This window comes from Pelodiscus sinensis, chromosome 18 (assembly GCF_049634645.1).
Source record: "Pelodiscus sinensis isolate JC-2024 chromosome 18, ASM4963464v1, whole genome shotgun sequence".
Taxonomy (NCBI): Eukaryota; Metazoa; Chordata; order Testudines; family Trionychidae; genus Pelodiscus; species Pelodiscus sinensis.
Genome location: NC_134728.1, coordinates 19,186,630 through 19,199,174, shown reverse-complemented (window position 1 = coordinate 19,199,174; position 12,545 = coordinate 19,186,630). Strand labels below are relative to the sequence as shown.

Here is a 12,545-nt window from a genome sequence, read left to right as displayed (position 1 = left end):
CATTCATTCCTCACTTGTCTTCACACCTATTACTCCAAAGGTGCTCTGGACACTTTAAGTAGGTGTCCAGCTACCCAGCTGGGATCACTGAGGGTCGGCAGGTGTAGATTCCAACAACTGAGGCTGAGATAGATAAAGCACATCTTCCTGATTGTCTCCTCCCATGTGGCTCAGCGAGCAGAGACCAACGATTAAATCAGATGGTCAGCAACATTCAATCAGATGATCAGCTCGAGCAAGGTAGCAACCATGTGCGATGGCTTTGCAGACTGCTTTGTAAATAGCACCGCAGAAGTGACAGTAGGTCTCATTTATCAAGATGTGCTTGGTGGATATTGTCTCCACACTCTTTTCCAGCATTTCCCCATATTTTTCCTTCAGCCTTTCAGGAGTTCCACTGATTCTTTTTGGAACTCCTGACAACTGGAAGCTGTAGCCCAATACGAATCAGCAGCAGTCTGTGTTAAATGGGTCAAAAGACTTGGCATGTTGCTGGCTGAAGACGGCCATGAACTGAGCTGACCCAGCACAAGTCAGGAGAATAGTCATGATCCTATCTAGAAGAATGGAATGTGCTTTGCTGTTTAGCATTATGGATAAGGGTGAGGTCATTTTGAGATGCCCAGTCTGCAAGTTGCAAGTCAACACGTGTTCATGCCTATGACAGGTTCTGCTCACTAACAATCCAAAGCAGTGCAGACTGACACGTTCATTATTATCATCTCAGCCAGACTGCACTAGCAGAAGGTTGATTTTCTCTTTTGGTGGTTCAGGTTCTGTAGTTCTCCACTGAAGAGTTTCTCTTTTAAGACTTCTGAAAGCATGTTCCACCTCTCATCCCTCTTAGAATTTAGAAGGCACTTCAGATCCTTAAACCTCGGATCAAGTGCTGTAGCTGTCTTTAGAAAGCTCACATTGGTGCTCCCTTTCATTTTGTTGAATCTTCAGTGAAAGTGTTCTTAAAATGAATAACCTGGGTTGGTCATCATCTGAGACTGCTATAACATTAAATGTATGGTAGAATGTGGGTAAAACAGAGCAGAAGACACAAAATTCTCCCGCAAGGAGTTTAGTCACAAATGTAATTCATGCATTATTTTTTAATGAATGTCAGCAACATGGAAGTATGTTCTCTGGAATGGTGGCTGAAGTACTAATGGGCATACGAATGTAGCATATCTGACAAGTAAATACCTTGCAATACCAGCTACAAACATGCCATGTGATTGCACATTCTCACTTTCAGGTGACATTGTACATAAGAAGCAGGCAGCATTATCTCTTGTAAATGTAAACAAACTGTTTGTCTGAGTGATTTTTCTGAGTGAGAAGTAGAACTAAGTAGAGTTGTAGGCTCAAAAGTTTTATATTATTTGGTTTTGAGTGCAGTTATGTAACAAAAAAAATCTCCATTTGTAAGCTGCAGTTTCATGATAAAGAAATTGTACTACAGTATTTGTATGAGGTGAACTGAAAAATGCTATTTCTTTTATCATTTTTACAGTGCAAATATTTGTAATAAAATAATATATAAAGTGAGCAGTGTACACTTTGCATTCTGTGTTGTAACTGAAATCAATATATTTGAAAATATAGAGAAAGAAAATACTTACTAAATGTCAATTGGTAGTTTATTACTTAACAGTGCAATTAAACCTGTGATTAATTGTGATTAATTTTTTAAAGTTGATCGCGTGAGTTAACTGTGGGTAATTGACAGCCCTAATTTTAAGACGTCTTTCCCAGCAGAGCAGGATCCTGCTAATGGGTCCCTTATTCCCAGCCATTCTGGGGCAGGAGAGAGGGTGTTCTTCACAAGTATTATCAATAGGTTCCATGGACTTGTTCCCCAAGTGCTATTTTCCAACCACAAGTTTGGAGTGTCCCATACTGGCTGTTATAAGGAATCTTGGGAGTAGCACACTGTGCAGATGCCAAAACCACAGTAGAATTAAACAAGCCTTCCTAAATGACACAAGAACAAAGCACCCCAGTAAGTCAGACAGATCTGAGAGCAGCTGCTTATTCTTTAGTATTATTTTGGCAGGCCTTTTCATTGGACAAGACACCTTCCTCTTTCTAACCCCAGACAGACAGGGAAGAACAGAAGAGATGTGTCCTTTGTGGACCAGTGTCTCAGCTGACATAAACCAGAGCAGCTTTGCTGAAGTCAAAGCTTTGTGAATTTGCCCCAACTGAGGATCTGTCCCCTTAGGTTGGTCTTCTACAGAGTTGTTAATCTAAGGCAGGATTGGGCAATAATTTTGATGGGGGGCCACTCCAAGAATTTGGTAAGTGATCAAAGGCTCTTCCGTGATATTAATGGAGGAGGTGCAGAATCTGGGATGGAGGTTGGCTGGCAGAAAGGCGCTTGGGGTAGGGAATTGGGGTGCAGGAGGGGTTGTGTGGTCTGGGATGGAGTCTGGATGTAGGAGGGGGTTATGACCTGAGCCAGGGGATTGGGGCACAGGAGGGAGTGCTGGGTCTGGGAGAGGGTAAGAGCATGGGTGCAGGAGAGGATTCTGACCTGGAGGAGGGGTACCAGAGGGAGTGCAGGGTCTGGGAGGGGGACAGGGTCTGGTGGGGGGTGACCTGGGGCAGAGGTGTACGGATCTGCGTTGTGAGAGGCACAGAGGATTAGGATGCAGGGTCTGGGTGCAGACCCAGGGGTTCAGAGGATGTGGGTTATGTGGGGTAGGGGTGCAGGAGGGAAGCAGAGGGCTGGGGGGAGGAAGGGGCTGGGGTGCCAGAGGTAGGTTCTGGTTGGGAGGTGCTTATCTACGTGGTTCCCAGGCAGCAGCCCAATAGGTCCCCAGGCAAGCTCCCTGCCTGCCCCGACCCTGCACACCATACAGAGTGTCAGGCTGCGAGGGCCATTTGCTTCTCTAAGCACTGTGAACCCTGGGTGGGGAGGGTACTTTACACTTCCTGCCTTGCAAACAGGCAGCCCCCATTGGCCAGTTTCTGGCCAAAGGGAGTTGTGAGATTCTGCTAGCAGCAGGGCAGGTAGGGAGCCTGGCCAAGGTCTCCACTGGGCTGCAGGCCAGATCCGGCAGCTTGGTGGACCGTATTTTACCCAGTCCCGATCTAAGACATGATTCTAGCTATTGCTGTACTTAAACCCTGTGGTCCTCTAGGCAGAGTTGGTTTGCTTACGTTGCTGCAACACATCTCACAGGGTCTGTGGGAGTTTTTAAATCCTCTATTTTGAGAGAAAACAGACTTCACACTCTTCCAGTCTCCTGTGGTTGGCAGTATGATGTGGAATTGGGCAAAGCTGATCCAAAAAGTACTTCACCCACAAATTTCCAGTGTCAGTTTCAGGTAAAATCAGCAGGGCATTTAGTATTGAGCAGGGGTTCTCAAACTATGGTTGCGACTCCAAAGTGGGTTGTGATCTCATTTCAGTGGGGTCGCCAAGGCTGGTGTTAGACTTTCTGGGCTCAGGACAGCAGGGATACATGCCCCCCAGCTCAGGGCAGAAGTTCCCCCTACCAACCAGAATGGCAGGGTTTGGGCTTCCGCCCCCTGGAGTTGGTTAGTAATTTTTGTTGTCAGAAGGGGGTCACAGTGCAATGAAGTTTAGGAACTCCTGGTATAGGGGGTTCAAAATAAAAAATAACAAAACTAAAATCTTTATGGGCGAGCATACAGTGTTTGCGTGCGCCTCCTCCAGGACAGTCTATAGTACGATGAACACAAAATGGCTGCCTGTCTCTGTAAGATTCCTTAGATTTAAATATGTAGGACACAGAAAATGTTAGGTAGGGTCATAATTCAATGTAACACTATTTATTTAACCAGTAGTTTTCAATCACCAAGGGATCCTTTAGGGGTGAAAGGCCCTTCCTTGTGAATACTGCAACTGTAACCACCAGCTGGTGGATTTGAACCTGGGATTTCTGGAGTTGAGTAGAGGAGCCTCTACCCGCTGAGCTAAAAGCCAGCTGATTCCCAGCCCCTGCTGTAGAGGTCTCTTGGGCTTAACTGTTGCTGTGGTCTAGGTGCCATTTGCATTTCTCAGTAACTACACTAGGGCTACGTCTACATTGGCGCGATCTTACGCAAAAACTTGCTGCCTGTTTACACTGGCCACGAGTTCTTGTGCAAGTACTCTGATGTTCTAATGTATGAAATCAGGGCTTCTTGCACAAGAACTCTGACACGCAAGAGGCCAGTGTAGACAGGCAGCCAAGAGATTTTGCACAAGAGCCGTCCAAACGGAAAAAAGCCCTAGTGGCTGCTTGGACGCTCCATACACGCAGGCACCACTCCGGACTTCCTGGTAACCCAAGCCCACTTAAAGGCACACCCAGCCTGCAGAGGCCACGCAGCAGAAACACCTCCTCCACCGAGCTCTGCCGCGCGGCTCTGCTCCCTTCAGACAACCAGCACCACCCAGAATGGCCGCTCCAGAGAGAAAGCAGCAACCCGCAGTGCGCCCTTTCCTGGTCCCCAGGGGAGATCGAGGAAGAGGCCCTCCACGACCCATGTGCCCATCACAGGAATGCGGACATCTTCCGCCGCATGGCCCAGGCGCTCTCTGACCAGGGCCATCCAGCCCAGACCCTTGAACAGGTCCGGGCTAAAGTCAAGGAGCTGCTCCTGGGCTATGTCCGGGCCAGCGAGGGGCAGGGGGCAGGAACCGACAGCTGCCCCCATTACCAGTGGCTCCATGGCATCCCAGGCGAGGAGGCACCCCAGGCACCCTCGGTGCCAGTTGACACCAGCAGGCGCCCCCCCCCCCCCATCACCAGGCCCAGCGAGGCGGAGGAGGACGCAGAGCTGCCCACTGGGTCAGAGGACGACGTGGAGGATCAGGGGAGCACTGCGACCCTGCAACTCGAAGTCCTGTCAGGCAGCCCGGACGTCTCCCGTGCGTCATCAGAGGCCGGGGAAGGATCCACTGGTGTGTGTTTCACTTTGCACTCACAAGGGCGGGGGGAGTCCAGGGGGGAGGGGGAGGGAGCATCACTCTGCACGCTGTGTACCATACCAGTATGCATCACGTGCAACCATGTGCAGCCTGGTGACCGAGCTGCATGTGGCTGCGGCAAGCAGCTCCAGGGCACGCCTGGGACCGTGCTGCTCGCACACATCCAGACCAGGGGGGAAGGGTGGATGCCAGCTGGAACCAGCCAGGGCCCCAGGGGCTCAGGCCAGAGCCCACACCTCCCGAAGGGTGCAGCACACAGACAGCACACTGTTCATACCTGGCTGTGCGACACAGCCAGCTGCTCCTGAGAAAATCGCAGTGACAGCCCTGTGAGCGTGGCCCCCACTGAGCCCCTCGCCTGCTCCTGGTGCCTTGGCTGGCTCCCTGAAGGAAGTCCCCACTGCGGCCACACATGTCCCTGGGCTACGTGTGTGAGGGCTAGAGGGAGGTTGACGGGGAAGCGCTCGGGCCGGCCCTAGGGCCACCTGAGTTTTGCTGCAAGGATGATACACTCCCCAGTCACCCCTGGTTCTGTCCAGATCCCGTGATGGGGATCTGAGCGCCCAGATCACGTCTGCTAGATGTGCTCCCAGGTAGTGTGTGGGGATTCATTTTGCTCCCTGTCAAACACCACTGATTAGCCCAAAGCCTCACACCCTCCCCCGGCAGGGAGTTCCACAGGTTAACACAACACACACCTCCCTCCGACCCCCCCAAGGGGCCAGGACACAGACCGGTGGTTACAATAAATGGAGGAGCACCCTACTCCGGGGGAGGTCCTGTATGCAAACATACAACATGGGGGGGGGGGGATGAGTGGGCCCAAGCCACAGTACCGTGGTGTCACCTGGGCTCAGGGGCGGAGGGCATGGGGTGTGGGGCTGGTGGCCGGGCTGCCTGACTGACCCATCCTTTCCTCTGTTCCCTGCGGCAGGACCAAGCAGGAGTGGGGGACCCTCCACCCCTGCGGCAGCGGCAGCGCCCCCAGCCACCCAGGCACCAAGCCGGCGGGTCCGGCAGTGGGACCAACTCCACCGGCGGCACGTCCAGGCCATCGAGAGGATTGAGGCGGCCATCACCTGCTGGGTGGATGCTGACCTGGAGTGGCGCCAGCAGGCCTGGGGGCGCTTCCAAGCTCAGTGCGAGCGCATCAATGATGCCATCACCACCCTCACTGCACACATCAGGCACGCTGTGCATTATGGCATGGCATTGCCCCATGCACTTGCCATCTCTCCAATGCCAATGCCAATGCCCCCTCCTGCTGCCCCTCCTGCTCCTGTTATGCCCCCTCCTGATGCACCCCATCCTGCCCACCTCCCTGTGCTGCCTGCCCCGATACGACCTGAACCGCAAGTAGTGGTCCGCCCTTGCAGAGGCGGTCACGGGGGCCACCTCCCCCAGCAGTAGCTCCCTCCTCCCTCTCCCAGTTCAGAGTCCCTTCCCTCCTCCCTCTCCCAGTTCAGAGCCCCCTCTCTCCTCCCACCCTACGTCCCCATTGTAAATAAAAAGTTCAATACGTTGTTTTCCAAAAAACCCTGTGTTGTTTATTGGGAGGTAAGGGGAGGGGAGGGTTGGGGATTGGAGGGAGATGTAAAGGGAAACAGAGGCGGCCCTACTGTAGGGCCTGGGAGAACATCTCCTTCAGGGCCTCCTGTAAGCAAACCCCATCATGGTGCGCCTGGCGGATGGCAGTTGTACAGGGCTGTTCGAAGGTCTGGCCCTCGCCTGCCATCCATGTTGGGAGGAAGGCCTCCCCCTTCCACTCCACAATGTTGTGGAGCACACAACACACAGCCACTACCTCGGGGACATTCCGCTCGCCCATCTCAAGACGGGTGAGCAAACAGCGAAACCAGGCTTTCAGACAGCCGAAGGCGCACTCCACCTGGTTGTGGGCCCGGTTGAGGTGGTCGTTGAACCGTGCCCGGTCATGGTCTGTCTGCCCCGCGTAGGGCTGCATCAACCAGGGTAACAGGGGGTAGGCCACGTCCCCCACAATACATGTGGGCATGGGCACGTCCCCAGCAGTAAATTCCCGCTGGGGGAAGAAAGTGCCTGACTCCAGCCTGCCAAACCGGCCGGAGTGTTGGATAATTCGGGCATCATGTGCCCTGCCGGACCAGTCCGCATAAATGTCCATGAAGTGGCCACGGTGGTCCACAAGGGCCTGGAGCACGATGGAGAAGTACCCCTTGCGGTTTATGAAATGGGCTGCTCAATGCTCCGGGGCACAGACGGGGATGTGAATTGCATCCAGGGCTCCCCCGCAATTGGGGAACCTCAGGGCAGCAAAGCCAGCCACCGTAGCCTCCACGTCCTGCAGTCAGATGACTCGCTGGAGCAGGACGTCATTGATGGCATGGACGACCTGCAGAAGTGTGCACAGAAACACAGGGGAACGCATCACATAAGGCAGGGTGAGTGCATGCTCCCTTGGGGGGTTCCCACCCCCCCGTGATGCCCTCTGTCTTCACACATACCAGGGCCCCCTCGCTCCATGGGCCACCTCCTGCCACCAGCAGGCCTGGAGTCTTGCCTGCCCCTGGGCATGGAGTGCAGCACCTCCCCTTCCCCCCGGACTTACCTGCATGACGATGGCACCAACAGTCGATCTGCCCATCATGAACTGGTGTGCCACCGATTGGTAGCTGTCCAGGGTGGCCAGCTTCCATATGGCAATGGTGACCCTCTTGTCCACGGGGATGGGTGCCCGCAGCCAGGTGGTGCTTCTCTGGAGCGCAGGGGCGAGCCAGGCACATAGCTCCAGGAACGTCTGCTTTCACATCCAAAAGTTCCGGAGCCATTGCTGGTCGTCCCATTGCCCCAGGACCAGCTGGTCCAACCAGTCAGTACTGGTGTCCAGTCTCCACAAGGGCCTCTCCACGGTGGGGTGGGGATGCCACAGGGACGCCATGGCCTCCCTGGTAAGGGAGTCCAGAGTGACCTGCGCCTTGAGGTCCTGGACGACGAGTGCAGCAGCATGGAGCAGCAGTTGCAGGCACTCCAAAATGGCCGGAAGGGGCCAGAGCAGGCACAAGGCCACCTCTGGCTCCATGGCACAACAAAAGAGGTGACGGCAAAAGAATCAGCAAATGGCACTAAGGCACAAGCTGTGGTGTCCAACAAGGCAGAGGACAACCACAACTAGGACTGCTACGGCTGTCAGTCCCTGCAAGAGGTACTAAAGCACGCAGCAGGAGAGAAACGGCTGTCCAGGGAGATCCCTTTAAGCACGTGTCTCAAAGGAGCCCCCGCCCCCGCCCCCGCCCCTGGAAAGGGCTAGTGCCCTTCTGCCCTCTACAAAGTGGTTCCAGGCTCCTGCTTTTGCTCAAGAGCATCCCGCCAATGTAGACACCCTCTTGCGCAAAAGCGCATCGCTCTGACAATGAGTCCCGGCCAATGTAGACGCTCTCTTGGGCAACTACTTTAACGCAAGAACTCTTGCGCTAAAGAGTTTTTGCGCAAGATCGCACCAATGTAGTTGTAGCCTAGGTGTGGGGATTATACAACCACACATCAGCTATGAATACACTAATTTAATTCCTACCAGGTAAATGGGAAGAAGTTCCTTATTTTATTATTACTTTTTAAAATGTTAAGAGCCATTGAAATAGAAGTCGGGCTGTTTTTAAGTGCCTTGTTTTTCAAAGGTTCAAGCTACTAGGCTACAAGAATGGAGCTCCAGCTGTGAAGACAGAGGATCTGGAACAGGCATCTCATCAGGAATATGGGGTCTGTACTGGTGTGCTTTGATCAAGCATGCCATTGGCTGGATTTCCAGAACTACTCATCAGGTCAGCTATACCACCCTGTAATCTGATGCCCCATTGACCTTGATGGATTCCTTTTCCAGAAACAGAATATAAACTTCACAAATTATGTTGGGCTCCCAAGTTCAGTATTTCATTGAATTAATCTTTCACATTTAAAGCAACCATTCAAAATGGTAAAAACCAGATGCCGAGTGTGTGGAAGGAGAAATAGACTAGCACGGGATTTGAGGTAGTGCCTTCTGTACTAAATGGATCAGTGCAGTTAAGTGCGCTGAATACACAGGCAAACACATCGACCATGTATGTGTTCAGCAGCAGCTTCCGGGCAGCCTTGGACTTTAGGATGGGGATGTCCAGAGAGGGAATGAGGACAAGGATGCTGGGATTTATTTCCCGGTTTTCACTTCCCCCTGGGCAGATACCCCACGCAACCCTGCTGACAGTGAAGGGCAAAGGAGGCAGCTACCCCAGGGCTCAGAGATTCTTAAGGGCCTGGGGCTCCCAGCTACTGCCACTACTGCAGCAGCAGTGGCACCCGAAGCCCCAGACCCTTTACATTGCTGCCAGAGCTCCAGGCAGCTCTAAGGGCCGGGGAGGGGGACAACACGGTGCACTCTGGGTGGTGCCGAGGGCTGGTTGCCTTGGTGCCACCCCTTCTGCCCAAGGCCCTGCCCCTACTGGGAGTGCAGAGCCAGCCCCCCCGTCAGTCCTCTGCCCCCATGTCATGTCATAGAATGCAGCACTGATGCCCCATTACCACCTTGCAGGCTCAGAGCTGTGCCAAGTTTTCATGTATTCAAATGGTGGTTAGCTCTTTGCCAGCAATAATTGGTTTTTGTGGAGCGTTTATACAATGGAACCACAAAATAGTTTTAATTTGATGACACTGGTGGGAAAAAAACATTTGTCTCTCTCTAGGGAGTTTGAGCTCTAAGGCTTGGCAGAAGATTTAAAACTCAGGCGCTGGGGCAAAGGCAAAAAGATTCTTCACTGCAGCCTCCTATTCATTATTATCGTAATTTGTATTCCAGTATTCCGATCAGTGATCAAAGCCCCATTGTGCTAGATACTGTGCAGGCAGTAATAGAAAACAGCCCATGATCCAGAGGACTTGCAATTTAGGGCCCTGACCCTGCAAAGATTTAAGTACATGCTTAATCTTAAGTATGCTGTATCAATGGGCAGGGCCCACCAAATTCACAGCCCATTTTGCTCAATTTCATGACCATGAGATTTTAAAAATAGTAAATGTCATGTTTCCAGCTATTTAAATCTAAAATTTCATGGTGTTCTAACTGTGGGAGTCCTGACCCAAAAAGGAGTTGTGGGGGAGCTGCAAAGTTATTGCAGGGGGTGGGAGTTGTGTTACTGTTGCCCTTATTTTTGTGCTGCTGCTGGCAGCAGTGCTACCTTCAGAACTGTGCAGCTGGCTGTGGTGGCTGCTGGCCAGGAGCCCAGCTCTGAAGATAAAGTCACTGACATAAGAATGGCCACACAGGGTCAGATAAAAGGTCCATCTAGTTCAGCATCCTGTCTTCTGACAATGGCCAATGCCAGGTGCTTCAGAGGGAACGAACAGAACAGGTGACTATCAAGAGATCCATCCCCTGTTGCCCATTCCCAGCTTGTGACAAACAGAGGCTAGGGACACCATTCCTGCCCATCCTGGCTAATAGCCATTGATGGACCTACCCTCCATAAATGTATCTTTTTTTTTTTTGAACCCTGTTAAACACCTGGCCTTCACAACATCCTCTGGGAAGGATCTCCACAGGTTAATTGTGAGTTGTATGAAAAAATGCTTCCTTTGTTTTAAATCGGCTACCTATTAATTTTATTTGGTGACCCCACCCTAATTCTTGTGTTATGGGAGCAAGTAAATCACTTTTCCTTATTTACTGTCTCCACACCAGCCATAATTTTATAGACCTCTATCAAGATCTCTTCCGAAAAAAGCTTCTTGCGCAAGAAGCATGAAGTCGCCTTAGTCTCCTCTTTTCAAAGCTGAAAATTCCCACTCTTTTTAATTTCTCTTCATATGGCAGCCGATCCAAGCCCATTTTTGGTGCCCTTTTCTCAACTTTTTCCAATGCCAAGATATCTGTTTTGAGACAAGGCGACCACACCTGCACGCAGTATTCAAGATGTGGGCGTACCATGGATTTATATAGAAGCAGTAAGTTATTCTCCGTCTTAGTCTCTTCCTTTTTTTAATCCACGAAAGCTTATGCTCCAATAAATCTGCTAGTCTATAAGGTGCCACAGGACTCCTCGTTGTTCTTGTAGATTCAGACTAACACGGCTACCCCTGTGACACTTATCCTTTTCTTAATTATTCCTAACATTCTGTTTGCTTTGTAGCCTGCTGCTGCACATTGGTTCCTGATGGCTGGGGAGGGGAGGGGGAGAAAAAAGGCCCTTGATAGCCAGAGGGAGGAAGGCTGAGGGGAGGGAAAACTCCCCTGGCAGCCAGGAAGGTGGTTGGTGGGAGAGAGAAAATGCCCCTGTCAGATGGGGGTGTGTGTGGGGGGGGGGGACAACTGGGGGGAGAGGAACTACCTCTGGTGGCCAGGGAAGTTGCGGAGGGAGGGGGAGAGGAACTACCTCTGGAAGCAGTGGTGGGGCTGGGAGGAAAGAAAATGCCCATGCCAGATAGGGCCCCCTGCCCTGAGCCCCTCCTCACCCCTCAACCCTCACTCTTGCTCTCTCTCTTGTTCCAGCCTCCTGCACTCCGATGCACATTCCCAGGGACCTGCCCAGACTCCTGCACCCCCCACACCAGCAGCCCCTTGCCCTGAAGGACCCAGGCAACACCGGGTAAGTCTGCTATAAAATACATGATGCCACCAGGCAATCAGCCTCTGATAGAAATTACACAATCTCTCCTCCTCACTCCTCCATCACAGGCCTGTAGGAAGATGGCATCTGTGTGAACACGACAAAGCCCAACAGTCAAGGTACTGTGCTGGCTGGTAGCCATGTGATGGAGCTGAATGAATAATACTGAACAATAGAGTTCATTATTGTCAATTCTAACACGTGAAACACCATAAATCAAAGCACACCAAGATTATATGAACAACACTTTTGTTAAAATCAGAGCATAATAGCAGCTTAGTTCTTTCAAATACCAAGACTGAGGCCTGGGATACCCTAGAAAATTATGTTGGTTGTGAAAAATCCACACCTCTGAGTGCTGGTGGTAAGTCAACCTAAAACTCCAGCTAAATAGTGCTAGGTTGATGGAAGAAGTTTTCAGTCCCAGGAGCTACCATATCTGGATTACAGCTGCTGACAGGAGAAGCCCTGCTCTTGGCATAGGTAGTGTCAGCACTGACATGCCACAGCAGCACAGCTGACAACATCCATACTTAGGTCAGCCAAGCTGTGAATGCATCTTCACTTCAATTTGGCTCCACCAACCTAAGTGTCCCACAATGCCGATTTAAAAACACCACCCCCCTTAGCGGTGTAAAGTCACAGTCAATGCTGTCAGGCCAATGCAGTGACCATAGGTGCTGACTTGCCCTCCAGCTAGCATGTGTGTGACCCCAGCTCCACACCAGTCCCTCCCCCCATCCTGTCCCCACTCTGCCTCTTTCCCACTTCCTCCCTCAAGTGTCCCCCCTCCCTGCTCCTCTCCCTACCTCCTGGATGATTTCTTTATTTTTACTTATGCTGGATGAGGCAGGGGAGCAACAGGGGCTATGTCTACACTACAGGATTTTTGTGCAAGAAGCCTTTTTTGGAAGAGATCTTCCACAAAAAAAAAAAGTCTTGTGAAAGAACGCATCCACACACAAAAGCACATAAAAAAAGCGATGCACTTTTGC

General features: G+C 51.6%; 1 long non-coding RNA gene across 1 annotated transcript in view; it reads right to left on the bottom strand.

Moving 5' to 3' along the window:
- LOC142818850 (uncharacterized) overlaps positions 1–12,545 on the bottom strand; it is a 256,896-nt gene that overhangs the window by 47,395 nt on the left and 196,956 nt on the right. The gene's annotated exons all lie outside the window — the stretch shown is intronic.